This window comes from Sturnira hondurensis, unplaced genomic scaffold, assembly GCF_014824575.4.
Source record: "Sturnira hondurensis isolate 20B ecotype Veracruz unplaced genomic scaffold, ASM1482457v3 Scaffold0000022, whole genome shotgun sequence".
Taxonomy (NCBI): Eukaryota; Metazoa; Chordata; class Mammalia; order Chiroptera; family Phyllostomidae; genus Sturnira; species Sturnira hondurensis.
Genome location: NW_028072653.1, coordinates 1,593,435 through 1,609,005, shown reverse-complemented (window position 1 = coordinate 1,609,005; position 15,571 = coordinate 1,593,435). Strand labels below are relative to the sequence as shown.

Genomic DNA, 15,571 nt, shown 5'->3' with positions numbered 1-15,571 from the left:
GTGGGGTTGGGGAAGGAGCTGGGTGGCTTTAAGGAACTGAAAGAAGCCTGAGTGCCTGCCGAGCTAAGGCCGGGAAGGGAGTGAGCAGCGAGGTCACCTGGGGCCTCAGAGATCAGTTTGGCCTTTGTCTTAAGAGTAATAGGAGGCCACTGGAGTTTTCTGAGCCTGAAGGTAACAGGATCTGACTTACATATTAGAAAGATTCTTCTGACTGCAGTGTTCAGCAAGGCTGGTGGAAAGGCAAAGCCGCGGCGGGCAGACCAGGACTGCGTACGGATGGAAAGCGAACTGTGATCGAGGGGGAGGAAGACGTTCCAAACACTGGTAAGTGAAGAAAACAAAAGCAAACTGCAGGAGCACTCAGTATGAGCCAACTGATAATTTTTAAAAGAATATGCATAGATATGTACATATATTCTTCACAGATATGTATGTATATATTTATGCCACAGAAAGTTATACAGGGCATAGCTGGTTTCCAGCCCGCTGATACTACTGACTCTTCATTACAGGGTGGAAACCAGCCTGGACCTGGGGCTCACGAGCTTGGGCTACTGCTTTTAATTACTGACTTTGAGCTTTTCTACGTCTGTTCCCTCAACTGTTCAATGCACTCGAGAGATGAGCTCCTTCTACTTCTGGATTCTTGTAACTCTGGGCAGAAAGGAAGTCCAAAGGGGCAGGGAGGCAGCATGCACTATCCCGGCAAGTTGTGTAAGCCCGGCTCTGTTCCAACACTGCAGAGCTAGGGTGACATTCGAGAAGAGCAGCAGGGGACGGCGGAGAGTGAGAACATCTCACAGGGCAGCCTGACAGGAGGAGGAGTGGGCAGCTGTCTCCGTGTGGAGATTTATCGCCTGCCTGGACCAAAATAGCCCCGTTTTCGGGGCTGCTCCAGGGAGCAACTTCCTGGTGAACATGAAATCCGCTTACCTAGGCCTGGTGCTAGATCGACAGCCAGTCTTTCCCCGCCAGGATCCCTGGAGCCCAGACAAAGACACTAGGCTGGGAGAAGAGAAGGAAGGGGACCAGGGGAAAGGAGGACCCCAGGCCTAGCTATGACCCCCCTTGGAGAACCCACCGCTTAGGACTGGGCTGACTGGGGTGAGGTGGAAGCATCAGGGTGGGGTATTGTTTATCTAAGGTTGTACCTTGGAACACACATTTGTAGGATGCAAATAGGCACTCTGCAAAATGGGGATTCTATGGGCAAATAAATTGGGGAAGCATTGGGTTAAACCAAGTTGAGCAGGTTTTTCTATCCTAGGGTTTAGAACTTTATACACTTCATGACCACTTGAGGAGGAAGAAAAACAGTGCACAGTGTACACAGGGTATGTACCTTTTTTAAAAGAACACTTATCAAGAGAAGTCTTCTCAAATCACTCTATAGGCACAACAGGCCAGGCTCTTAGTCTGACTGTGTGGGAGGGGGTCTGGGCCTGACTTCCACCTGAGCACCCAGTAGGTCCATGGTGGGTACATGATGATTATGGGACTGGAAACTTGCAAACTAATTTTGCCTATTTTGAGGTGTGGCTGGGGATACACCTGGATGCTTACATTCTTGTATGTTATGGCCTGAATGTTTGTTTCACCCTCCCAATTCTTATTTTGAAACCCTAACCCCCAGTGCAATGGTATTAGGAGGGGCTAGGGATCCTAGAGGACTGAGTTTCTGTAGAGTGGATGGCTGGAAGCCTGGCTGAAGAGGATGACAGAGATGGCGCAGGGGGAGGGGTTGAAGGTGGCTGGTAGAAACAACTTAGTCAAGGAGGGTTGCTGGACAAAGGAGAGCAAAGGAGGGCAACAGAGGAACAGGGGTGGTGGCTGGAGGGGCTGTGGGTGCCAAGGTGATGAGAGATGCTACAGCAAGTCCATAGGCCTAGGGGATGATCCAATGGAGGACTGAACGTTCATGGGGGAGAGCATGGGGACAGAGATGTCAGCCATGTTCCTGGGTAGGAGAGGAGAAATGGGGTTGGTTCCCTGAATAGGTGGAAGTGTTGGCTTTAGTCAGGTCAGCGGAGGGGGCTGGAGATTCATGGCCTAAAAGCCTTGTTTGTGTTTTCTTGTCAAGCCACAATGGGCATGGCAGAGAGTTGGACATATGGATACTCAGGGCTGGGCAGAGTGGGAGCACCGCCAGGAGTTGAGGATGGTGCGGAGGGTGACGAGTGATCACAGGCAAAAAGTAGCGAAGAACCCCAGGCTGAGGCAGGTGCGTCTCCAGCTGCACAGCAACACAGTCCGGAGTTGCGCAGACTTCCCGAGGAGTCTCTGTCCCTGACTTTCTTCTGGCTCCGTTGCCTTCTCTCCCCGAGTCCAAGTCGGGCAGTGTTTTTCCGTGACAGCAGAGACACATGGTCCTGGGGAGAAAGACGATCTCTGGGCCCTTCCCCCTCTTACTGAACCCAAATCTTTGAGATGAGCTCAGTTTCTATACATGAAGCAAGAGCCTCAGTGCTCCTAATCGATGCTTTTGGAGCACCAGCTTGCTTTTATAAGGAATGTTTGCTTAATTCTCTCCTCTTGGTCATATTCACTACTTGGTTTGGAGAAACTGCCAGGGACTTGTGATTCTTCCACCATTCTCCCTTCTGATTGGCACGGAAACTTTTACTATTCTTTAAAAAAATTTTCCCCCTTCCCTCCTGAAAAGCTACCCACTGAGCACTGTTATTCTAGTGGAAATTCATAAAAGATGCTAACACGTGGTATCTTGAAGATCCTGGGATGTGGCATGTTTGGCTGAGAAAGCAGATGGACTTATGAAGAAACTGAAAGGATACACCCTTTTCTCCTCGAAGGTGTATTTCCCAACAGGAACACCATTGTTTTCCCATCACCACCCTCTGCCCCACAATATAGTCAAGCTTGTCTGCCCCTTCTTTTTGGCCATGGAGATGCCTTTTGGCTTCACAGAGGTATTCATTATACTTGGGAAGTTATTTCCCATAGGCTGTATGGGAAATACATACATAGGAGGGCCAGCAGGTTATATTTCAAGTAGATTTGTTCCACGTGTCAGTCGGTCAATACCAGTTTCTGTGAGAATCACTGTCTTTGCTCCACTGATATCCTGGCTACCTGGGTCCAGTTTCAGTTTTTTTCTGACCTGGCACTTTCCTGCCCCAGGGCCTTTGCTCATGCCATCCTTTTTTTCTGCAAATCTCCTCCCTCCACCCTCATTTCACCTGGCTGGTTCCTTTGTACTCTTCTGTCCTCTGTTTAAACATTACATCCTCAGAGGGCTTTCTTTGACTATCATGTCTACTGTAGGTCTTCTGATCACTGCCACCTCCCCCATTCTATATCTCAGCACCATAATTGTTTATTTTATTGCTCTTATAGTTTGTAATTATTTTGTCATTTATTGACTTAGTTACCATCTATATCCTCCAGTAGATTGGAAGCAATAAGAGAGCAGGACATAGTTTGCTCTGTCCCTCATTTTGTCCCCAGGACACATTATGGGTCCTCAGTTTGTTGACTGACCACATAATTTGAATAAGCCCATCCCAGGGAGTGGTGTGGTTCATAGTCCTTCTGAACCAGTTGGGATGAGATTAAGTAGCGGGTGACAGAATCAGATGAGTTTTGCCTCTTTCCCATTCTCCTCTGGGGAGGAATGAGGCGAGAGGCCAGGAGGGTTGCTCTGGGAAAGCTGAGGGGTGGGTGCAGCGTTAATGCCCTAAACCACATCATGAAATCCAGCTTCCTTGGTGGAGCATCCGAGCACCTTCATGATCTGAGTGGGACCCATGTTTCCAGCTGTATCGCTCTTTTCTTTGCGAAGAAAAGAAAAGGCCCTCTGCTCCCACATTTCCTTATCCCCATGCTGTTGCCTGTGCTATTTTCCTGCCTGGGGTGGGGGGCCTTTGCCTTGTTGTCTTTGCTTGTTGGACTCCAAGCCCCTTCAGAGTCTGGAGCCAGCACCATCTTCTCTAGGAGGTCTCCATCACCCCCACCACACAAAATCCCTGTCTTTGCTCTGTGTTCCAATGGCTCCTTGTTTATGTATTTATGCCACCTTCTCGTTATGTACACTCGAATCTGTGGCAGACACTGCTAGTTGCTTAGCAGGGAGACAACAAGAGGGAGTTCGTGTGGAAGGAGGTAGGACAGCTGGAGGCGGGGGGGGCAGGGGGAGATAAACGCGGGGCTGCACTTGTTTGGAACGTCTGGCTCCTGTCCCCTTCAGACTGGACATGTGCTCCTTGGTCACCTCACTTCCACTGGGTCCATCTCACATAATTGTGACCCTGCTCTACAGCCTCCCTGGAGTACTGCTGAGCCTACTTTGCTGGAAATACATCCAGAGGTAGAGAAATACGTGTGTATGGGGCAGCCCAAGGTCTTGAATCACCCCAGTTCCATCTCGGGGTTACACAGATTTTCCTGTCTCTTGCACATGACAATTCCTCTGACATGCAGAGTCAGATGTGTTGCCATTGTTTTAATCTCCTCTCATGGTAAGCACTTATGACTCTCAGTTGTTTTTCTGAATGATGGTAATAATGTTTTGACTGATTATTAAATGCCAGCGGTGAGCATTCAGCAAATGAAGTAAGCCTGGGTCAACAAAGGGAAGCCAGAGTCAGGATTTCATGGGCATTTTAGAAATTGTTAGCCCAGGGAAATCAGACAGCCTCTTGCGTTCACCGATAAGTGGCAAATAGCTGCTTGGAGCACGGCGCCAGTTCTCAGGCCGCATCTGGGCTCACTGGGAAAGGGTTAGTGATGGCCACCAGGAGGATGAAGAGGGGGGTAGTGGAGCAGTGTCAGTCATTTGCCATCTCTGATTTTATTCAACTTCAAAGGTCCAGGGAGGTGGACAAGGTCCCTCCTGGAATAAGATGCAGTATGGGATCTAGAATTCCTGACTTCTGTTCTTGAATTTTTTCCCTTTTGACTAAACTGTCTCACTGCTGTTTGAGTCTTCCAGGGAAATTCAGAGGCCAATGAAATGCTTATCAAGCAAGACTTCTGTTGTTGTTGTTCCCTCATTTTCTTACCTATTAACCATCTCAGCTACCTCCTCCAAAGGCTGCTGCCTTTTATGTGAATCTGCCTGTGCATCTCTCTCCCTAGTTAAATGCAAAAGCATCATCTTGCTCCTTCTACTGCCATTCTTTTTGGAAAAGCACAATAATCAGTCTTTAATGAGCTTGTGACTCTGAACTGAGGTATAATAATTTTGGTGACTCTGCAACTTCCGCTGATGGAAATATATTTATTTTAGAAGCTGATGACCTGTGGGAAAAAACTATTACACTAAATATCACGATGAGGTCATGGGAGCTGATGGAGGACTTGGGGAGAGGAGAGGACAGGGGAAAACAACCAATACAAATTAGAATTGCGTATGAATGAAAATAGACTATTTTCTATTCTGAGCAAGAGATCCTGGTTCTGTGATTCTTTAGGGGTGTCTAAGCAAATGTAAGTTTCTTGCACTGGCTCAGCCCCTCCTTTCCCTAGGGGTCCACTGGGCGGCAGGAGCTAAGGTCAGCCTTGGGTCCTAGGAGGTGAGACTACTGCGTGTTGGGAGTAAAGAATGGCATGGCTGGGGATTATGCTTCAAAAATCTATAGGATCTTAGACTTGTCCCTGATTGGAAACTTTACATTAAGTATTATACTTTTTATTACATAAAAGCTTTTTAGATCACCAGAAAACAAACGAATAAACAAAAGTACATAGCCACCCATTATCCTATCCACCAGTCATGGCCACTAAGATATATGTTTATACACATACACGTACACATGCATACATGTGAACTCTGTTGATGGGGATTTTACTAGACACATTGTGATCATCTTCCTTGGTCAATAAATACAGATCTGTGATGTTACCTTGGACATTCATTGACTGCTCTTCAAACAACTATTCCTACCTTCTCATTTAAAAAAAGATTTTATTTATTTATTTTTAGAGAGAGGGGAAGGGAGAGAGTGAAAGAGAGGGAGAGAAATATTGATGTGAGAGAATCAATTGGTTGCCTTCCGAACACAGCCTGACTGGGGACCAAACACATAACCCAGTCATGTGCCCCAACTGGGCATTGAACTGGCGACCTTTTGCTTTGCCGGATGATACCCAACCAAATGAGCCACACCAGTTAGGGCAAACCTCATTTCTCAACAGAATGAAGAGTTTCCAAGCCAAGTGGTCTGGGTGAGTCATCCCATCCCCAGCTCCAGAGAGGACTTCGATTAGATCGAGCCAGGTGGCTCATCTTCTTACCCAGACTCTGGTGATCGGTTCAGGGGTTGGCACTTGACCTAGTCTGGATCCAAGGGATCCAAAACTGCTTGCTTCTGTTTACCAGCTGAGAGCACAGAGCCTGCACGCTCCCCTCCTCACGTTTGTTGCTCGCCTCAGCAACAAATCTTTTATAAACAAACAGAGCCCCTTCCCTGTTCACTTCTCCAGTGAATGTCTCTGGGCAGGGCTGTTCCCTTGTGTGGGGCTGCCTGACTGTGGAATGCAACCTTTCTCTGGAGAAAAAGCCTAGAGTGAGCTTTGCCAGCAAAGTTAGCAGGTACCCCGGTGCAGACGCCTCTCCCTCAAAACTGTTTGTGGCGGCCTCCTGGGTGCTCACAGCAGGGCTCAAGCCTCTGACTCTGCCCGTCGTCCCTGCACCATCAGGGTAAGACCTTCTGATTCTGTACCCATCACAGGTTATTGGGGGGTTGGGGGACACGAAGTGATTTCGTCCCTGTACTGACTCTGGGATGGTCAGGGCACCCCCACTGTACCAATGAGAAAACTAAGGCCCAGGTGGATGAAACGACTTTTCCCGGGTCATAGAACCAATTCATGGCGGAGCTGAGACTCCACCATGTCCTGAAAAATATGCTGTGCTTTGGAAGAACTGGATGTGACCTGAGGAAAGTCGGGAGCCAGGCAATGGGTGGCTGGCGGGCAGAGGAAGGGGCAGTGCCTAAAGGAAGTGTTGAGAAATGGGAGATTCGGGAGCCAATGATCTGGCTTTGGAGTCAGAACCAGGTCAAAGCTAGGTTCTGCCAAACACTAGCTGCGTGGCTGGGAAAGTTGCTCTCTGTGCCTCAGTCTACTTAACAAAGAAAGTAATGGTACCTACTTCGTTAGGCTGTTCTGGCCACTAGATGATAGGATACACCCATTGATCTTGGCATCCGGCTCACTCACAGGTATGACTGTGGTGGTGGGTATTCATAGCCTGTAGTCATTCTTCACTGCTGCCTGGAGCTGACCTGGTGACCGCTGCTCCCTCTGTGGTAGGTAGGCTCAGTTCCGGAAAGACCACCACACGGATGAAGGGCTGTGGGCGGTGCCAGGTCAGGAAAGGCCCTGGGCAGCTCATGGCAGCTGGAGAATGATGGGGGATCCGAGCCCCCAGAGGCTACTTCTGCAGCTTCTTCTAAGGGCCTGTGAACAGAACAGAGCAAAACAAAATATGGTAAGAAGTTTCCCAAATGCTCTCAAGTGCTGCCAAGGCTGTATCTGTTTTCTGGGTCATGCCGAAGCTCATCATCCCCTCCCTCAGAGGCAAGGCCCTGTGACCCTTTGGGGATAAGAGTCTGTCCTGAGCAACGAAGCCATTGCTTGTCTTCCTCCTGGCTCCCACCTCTGGGCCCCTTGCGCTGGATTGTGGCAAACAGTGAAGAAACAGAGCTGAGTTGAAATGCAGGGCCTGGGGGTTGGGGGTCAGCTCTGCTGAAGGTGCATATGAACCCCGAAGCCACTCAGATATTGAATGAGTGACACTTCCTGCTTCAGAGTCGTCCATGGCTCCCTATTGTCTGTACCCTATGAGACACAGTAAAATTCCTTAGCCTGGTGTTCAAGAAGAGATGTGGCCTCAGTCTTGCCCTGTGGCTTGGCCCCTTATTGGGCCCAGACCTGGGACTGGCTGTCCCCAAGTGCACTGTGTCTTGGCTGGTGCCCATCGGAAACGCTGGTCTAATGGAGACAAGGGAGGTACATGGAATATATCTGTTGAATCAAATCACACTTTATTTTCTCCTCTTGTTATCCTTAAAAAACACAATAAAAAATAAAAACAGATAAACTTAGCTATGAAGACTGTGCCTTAAACAATGGGGAGGCTTGAATAAATTCCTGAAGCTGCCGTGTCCAAGTCAGGGTTATAGGAGGCTGGTCCTGGCATTAAAAAGAGCAAATAGGAGCTACTGCCCCACCCTTTGTCTGGGAATGAAGAGCCCTGGAATGAAATATTCCACTTACTACCAGGCTTCATCACTCCTGCCCCCTCACTACTTACTAAAGTAGTTGGGGAGGAAGTCTGGTATGCCAGAGAATATGGAGGGAAAACGACATTTTGCAAGAGGGCATTTGTCTTTTCTCTGTAGGGGAGCAATTCATGCTGCCCCTGGTTTGGTGGCTAAAACCATTTTAGACATCAGATTCTTGGGTTAAGAAAGAATTAGCTCCAGTGGCCTGATGGTATCAGCTGTCGTGTGGTCCACATCAGTCCCGGACTGGGGGCACTGGTCCCTCCCCGTAGGGATATCTGGCCTTGTGCAATGTCTGGACATGACTTGGGGCGCTGTTCCCAGGCGATCTCATGACAGCCTGACTGGAGCTTCCTCAGAGAAGCTTTCCCTGTCCAACTCGTAGTTGCCGCCCTGATGATCAGTCATTTAGTACCTTCACAGCACTCAACAGTATGTGAAAAGGTTGGGGGCACTGGCGTACTTGTCTGTCCCTCCCTAGAAAGTAAGCACCGTGACAGCAGGACTCCGCCCCCTCTTGTGACCTCTACATCCCAGGTGTCGCAGGGGAGGGCGGCAGCAGGAAGCCTTTATCCTCCGTAGACGAAGGAATGACCGGGGCCCAAATTCCTTTCTGCACATCCTCATCGTCTTTGTCCTTTGGCCTATGTAACTACTTGCTTTTTCGGACTCCTCCTGGCACCTTGTAAGTCAGGTAGACTTTTATCTTACTCTGTCCTGCATTTGGGTTCCGGAGGCACTGTGCTAACCCCCCTGCCCAACTGGAAACTCCTTGAGGACAAGGACTGGGCTTTACTCTGATTGTAGTTCCTGGTCCACAGCTCGCACAGAGCAGAGTGCTGCCCAGATATTTGCTGATGCTGGTCGCACTGGGTTCCACTATGGTTGCCAACCCCAGTGTGGACAGGAAGCTTTCTTTTCCTCGGGTATTTTAAAAACAGAGACTGTCTTTAGCAAACTATTTTTCAAGCCTAGCGAATTCTCAAGCAGACAAGTGATTGTTAAGGAAAGAAATCGTTGAGTCAGGCTATTGTTTGAGCTCCTGTAAGTGTATATACTCAGCAGAATCAGAGAAATTATAAAAGGGTAAGTAGGGAGCCGAGAAAGTTACAAAATTCCATGCTATCAATGAAATGTCGTTTCTGATGTTTGCTCAATTGCACTTCTAAGCTAAGCTCGAACAATGTTCTGAGACTCTTTTACTAGAATAATTCCACCTAAGAATAGCAAGCGCTCAATTCAAGAGACTAAGAGCTGGAAGGGACCTTAAAAATAACCCAGCTCAACTCTCCTTAATAAGGGGTGAGGAGCTCAGGCGGAGGTGTATTCAACACAACTACAGGGGTAGACGTGGGCTACGCAGGCAGGCCTCCTGACCCTCATTCAGGGTCAGTCTGTGTGGCCCCGCAGCCCTTCTCATGTCGTCACATAACATGTTTCTTCTCCCAAGCTGCAGGTGTCAATTCTTCATGCACCCTGGCTGGTGGAACAGGGCCTTCGTGGCCTGATTCGAAGGACATCAGGAATTCTCCTCCCCCGGCTCCCTGGCCCAGTACCCCCTGCTGGCCAGCCACTGCTGCCAGAAACTGCACTTTATATCTAGACATAATCTGTCCTTAGACCAAAGGTGGCAACTTCAAATGCCTAGGGGGCTGAGCAGGTAATGAAAACGGTGAGCTGGCACAGTGGGACAGTAGGTTCTGGAGAGCCCAGGCTGTGCCCATGGGCCTAAAGGAGCAGCATGGCCGGCTCCAGCCAGAGGGGTCATATCGTCTGTGTTTTCAAGACAAAGCAGAACATTTTTTTAAAATCTGAGCTCTTCTGAATTTTAAACATTGGCAACGACAGCAACAACAAAAGTCAAAGTACTATCTGACCCCTAAACAAAATAAAACAAAGAAAACACTTCTGTCTCTCCAAGCTGGATTCGATATTTTACATAGGAGTATAAAGCCATCTGCAGATCTTTCCAGTGGACGGGGGATCAGGGAGAGCAAGGAAATAAAATGTTTCCTCAGGGAACCTCATGGAAAGCAGTTTGGGTGGCAAGTGCAGGGCCAGGAATAGGTGAGGTGAGGGAGTTGTCGAGGGAGCCACATTTAAGGAGGCACTCTCAGAGATGACCCTGAACTTGTATGACCTGGAGAGGGAGCACTTCCTTAAATTTTGCTCCCTAGGTGCCTCACTCCCTCACCTGAGTGCAGGGGTGTGCAGGGGTGTGCAGGGGGGCAAGGAGGACCAGCCATGAGTCAGGGGACCCATATCTACAGGTCAGACTGATTGGAGAAGACCCCAGGGAGTGGACAAGGTGTGTAAAGACCATGGAAGGCCAGCTTTACAGGTGGTATGGCTCTCTACTCTAACACAGAAGGAGCTGGTCAGAGTGTGTCCTGTGTTTATCGTACTACTGTTTGCTTTTCTGATAACGCCACACCTTCTGGAAGCCTCGACTTACACTTGCCCCAAGTGATCTTCGTGGAAAGGGTGAGAAAACAAGTAGCAGCAGTTTTTATTTCCAAACCAAGCAAGAAAAGCACCCGTGGGCACCATGTTGGGGTCAAAGGCCTCAGTTCAGCCCCTGAGCCGGCGGCTGTTACAGGGGCTGTCGGCTAGCCCAGGGGCCCCCCGGAGCTTGCATAAGCCCCTGCCTCCTGAGAGCTTTCGCAGGGGCAGGGCAGCCTTGATCTGGGTAATTCTGAGGAGGGGGAGGCTGGGCCTCTGTACAACTCGGCCTCCCTGCCTCCTGAGTGACACTTGGCAGGAATCTGGAGTAGCCCAACTCCAAGCAGCTCTTCCCGCTGCCTCCTTGGCTCTCCAGCCAAATGCCTGCGGTTTGGGGCCAACGCTGGGGATAGGGAAGTTTGTTCTGGTGTTCAAACCAGGGGCGAGGGACATGGTTTTAACATAAATTTTTGGAGAGAGAGAGAAGAGAGGCTCCATTGGGAGCCCCCGAAGGCCCTAACCCCGTTGCTCCCTCACAGTGTCAGGAATCAGCGTCCGATGGGAGCCAGCAGCCAGCGAGCAGCCCTAGGGAGAGGAGCAAGCCACGTCACGGAGTGGGACCAATTATCCCCGAGGTGCTAGGGGTGGCCACACAGCCTCTGCATGGGATCCCCTTGTTTACCTGGATCCTTGGTACCAGCTACTTGCTGTTTCTAATACCTGCAGCGTGTACTCGGGCAGGTGCCTGGGCCACTACACCCTGTGGGCTGCTTGGGGTGGGGATGGGACTCTGGGGGACAGGAGAGATGTGACAGCTGTCTGCACAAGTGGGATGCTGGAGAAGCTGTCAACTGAAAAACAGACTTCTCCGGGACCTCAGATGCTACAATTAGGACTGGAGGCAGAGCTAAAGAAGACACATTTTTCTGTTAATACAAGCAGAACAACAACAAACACAACTGGTTTTTTTTTTTTTTTTACAGAGTTGTCTGCCAACTGTGCTGATGTCGTGACCTCCTCAGAGAAGGCTTCCACGAACTCCTTCCACACTCCCCCAGCTAAGTCGGCTGCTCCCCCCATCCTCGTTTCTCTGTGCCATCAGTCTGCTTATTTTTTTAAACTTACTTATTAAAGCCAATAAACACTGTGCGTACTGCCGCTCACTTGTTCACTTTCTACTAACCAGTCTGAGCAACACCCTTCACGAGGGCAGAGGCCTCTGTGTCTGGTTCATTCTCGCTTCTTCAGTGCCTAGTGTGGGGCCTGGCACACAGTAAACAGCTGGTGATGGAATGGATGAAAAGCCAGTGGATACTTCAGGAGAAAATAAATTCCCCACCACTGAAAACATTCAAGCAGGTTGCGTGGCCAATGGTCAGGGACATTAGAAAGCCCTCCCTCCCCCTCCCTGCACTGGCTAGTTATGGCCGCTGCTGGGACAAACAGACCCGAACTATACAACGGTTCAGTCGTCAAAGAGAGTTATCGTAGCTCATGTGGTCTTAGCTGGCTGGGTTTGATGGGCGGGCAGCTCTTCGAGAGGAAGCGCTTCAGGAACTCGGGCCCCTTTCATCTGGCGGCTCCATCATTTCCAACTGTGGCTTTTCAGGTCACAGAGGGGGCTCCAGGCTGTGCCTGGCAGAGGGACACCTGCCTTCCACTCACACTCCATTGACTAGCACCCACATACAGCATGGCAGGGTTTGGGTCAGGGCCCAGGGGAGCGAGGGCACAGGTCTGGCTGCAGTGCACCAGCTGTGCCGTGCCCGCGTTGGGCAGGAGCTGGGAGCAGATGGCTTCTGGGGGCCTCTCCAGTCCCCGCATCCATGTGGATGGACTGTGTTTCCCTTTCGCAACAACTTAGCATTTACAGAGAAGTTGGGTACTTGTTATCTCTTTTCTAGCTTTGTAATTCTTTCTTTTGCTCAGGAATTTCTTCCATGGTTCTGGTATGTCATTACGGATGGTATGAATCTTCGCTTAGGCAGCCACAAAGATGCCCAAGTCAGAGAGGCCTGTCTAGGAACCCCAGCTTTATTGTTCCCTAGATATGTGGCATCAGGCAAGTGACCTAACCTCTCTGTGTCTCTACTTCCTTCTCTGCAAAATAAGGACAATAACAACAATTACCTACTTTGTAATGAGGCTTACAAGAGCAGAGAGGCATGTACCATTTATGGTATATTACTCTAGGCCACAGGTGGCAAACACAGATCCGACCCTCCACCTTGTTTTATCCCGCCCAGCACCTTGTTTCTACCCAGTGGCAGCGCCAAGGTCTTTGCCCCTCCTTAAGGAGTAGTTACATTTATACAGTCCTGAAGTTACATCTGGCCCTTTGAAGGCAACCATGAGGCTGATGTGGTCCCTGGTGACAATAAATGTGACATCCCTGCTCTAGGCTGTTGTCCTAAGCACCTTATTTTTATCATCTTTTTAAAGTTTTCACAGCAACTCTATGAAGCAGATAGTATTATTACCCCTGTTTTTACAGAGGGGAACACAGAACCACCGAGAATAACGCAGCTTGCCTAAAGCCATGCAACTGAGAGACCTGCACGAAGTCACCCAATTCCAAAGCCCACGAGGTAGGTAATCGATGATACGTACCATGTGGATGATTTTTGGTGTTATTATTGGCTCTACAGGCTAAGCCAGTCCTAGGCTTACTTACAGTATTAGTTATGCTTGGCTAAAGATTTCAGTCTATAAAGTAACTTTATAGCTCTTAGCTTTATAGGTCTTCACCATAACTCTGAGGTACTTTCATTACGGTACCCCTTCTATAGGAGATAAAGATGAGCCTCAGAAGGCATGAATCAGTACTTCAAGGTCACACAGGCAGAAACGAGTGGACATGGCTCTCAAGCTCTGGCTTTCGACAAGGCCTTTGGCCGGTGAAATTAAAGGTAATATTTGTTAAGCACTTAGAATGGTGCCTGGCACATAGTAAGCATGATATAAGTGTTTATTAAATAAGTTAACTGAATAAATATTGTACCCCACTGACCTCTTCTACAAGTATTTCTCTAGCACCTGCTACCACCTGGGAAGTTAGGGGGATGGTAGCTGTGAGCCTGGGTCTCTGGTCCATTCCCCGGACTCCCTCGTGCCCGGTATGCTCAGGCTGCCTCTTGGCTGGGCTGGTCTGTTCACTTTCTCCCCTCAGTCTGGTCTGTTGTTTCTAGAAGCTCCTCCCTACAATTAAAAAAAAAAAGGCTTCTTGCCCTGGCGGGTGCGGCTCAATAAACTCAGTGCTGACCTGCCGAACCAAAGGGTCCCCGGTTCAATTCCCAGTCAGGGCACATGCCTGGGTTGTGGGCCAGGTCCGTAGTGGGGGGCGTGCGAGAGGTGACCACACATTGATGGTTCTCTCTTTCTCTTTCTCCCTCTCTTCCCCCCTCTCTAAAAGTAAGTAAATAAAATCTTTAAAAAAATGGCTTCTTATTGCTCCTGTATTCAGGCCCCTGCTTGCTGCTGTAGATAACAGTGGTACTAACTGACAGCGACCTGATGGGTGGCGGTGCCCGCTCTGAAACTAGGGATGTTCTGTGGAACTTCAGCTAAGCAAGAGAAAGAACAAGTGGCAGGATTTCAGGCCAATGGGAGACATTTTTGGATGAGAGGGCCTGAAACCACAGGAAGTTGCGAAGTGGGGCCACAGTTGCTCAGGGCTTTTCACGAAGTCCACCCTGAGTAGGAGATTGTTGGTGTTTCTCTCTCTCTCTGCCCCCTTTTATAAGAGCTTTTTTTCAGTCGCTTCAGAAGATTCCTAACATTCCTTGTCAAATGGGGCCCCAAATGATTTCCAACTTGTGCTTTTAATGGACCAGACCCAGAAATTCCCACACAGCGAGGAAATGAACCTGAGAAACGTGTGCACGTGTATCAACAAGTTTTACTGCACCTCTCCCTCGAGGCAGGTTCTGTCGCAGGTGCTGAGATGGCAAGGACGGCAAGCAAGCATGGCCTCCTGAGGGCTTCTAAGGCCTGTGAAAGGCAGTTTCACCTTTAAAACCTAAAGTGGTGGCCACAGCAGGTGACCCCCTGAAGTTTCTTGGGCTTTATGATCTAGGATGACATGATGTGACAAACTCCTTCCTTCTACAAGTAAGGACATCATGAAAATGGTGTGTGTCTGAGACTTCCAGTCATATATCCTGGTAACCCTTCTCTCTTCTTCTACAGCAATAAAACCCATGACTTACATGATTTACAGTTGGGCGTTTGGCTACAGAGAATAGAGACTATATTTTCCATCTGCATTTGCAGGTTAGAATGGCCTCGTGACTAAACTCTAACCAACCAGCTAGGAGCAGAAGCGTGTGCAACTTCTGGTGGTGCTCTTAAAGGGAAAGAACACCCTGTCTCCTCTCCTTACTGGACAGAGTAAGGACTTGGTGATGAGCTGTCCCGGCCACGGGGATAAAGGCAACGCCCCTCCCCTGGGGAGAGCGGAGCAAGGAGAAGGAGGAAACATGTAAATAGCTTTTTTGTTTGTTTGTTTGTTTAAGCTACCTTAAATAACCCAATCTACTTCATTACTCAAAATCGCTACCTAAAATAGAACACTACACACAGATATCCCAGATACTTGGTTCCTTTCTTCCTCCTCTTCTTGGGTCAACTCTATTTAGTATTACTCTTCAAATTTAACCCTAAGAAGCATTTGCAGCTACATTTTTGCTGGAAAGATGGTGTCTATCCATAGATTCCTTGCAATTAAATTTCTTACTACCATGGAAATAAAAAGTTTTAATGTCACAGCGAACGACCACTGAATGAGCCAAGTGCTCCTGGAGAAGTCTGCGGGAGCCAGCCAAAGCATGTAAGTGCTGGGAGGCCTGGGGCGCAGTCTTTGACAGATGGTTATTGATCACCTG

At 49.0% G+C, this 15,571-nt stretch overlaps 1 long non-coding RNA gene across 1 annotated transcript; it reads left to right on the top strand.

Moving 5' to 3' along the window:
- The first annotated feature begins 83 nt into the window (after positions 1-83).
- On the top strand, positions 84-15,227 carry LOC118984227 (uncharacterized). The gene is made up of 3 exons (XR_005065884.1): positions 84-324; positions 13,183-13,276; positions 14,961-15,227. It is a non-coding gene; the product is annotated as an uncharacterized LOC118984227 (long non-coding RNA).
- The last annotated feature ends 344 nt before the right edge of the window (positions 15,228-15,571 follow it).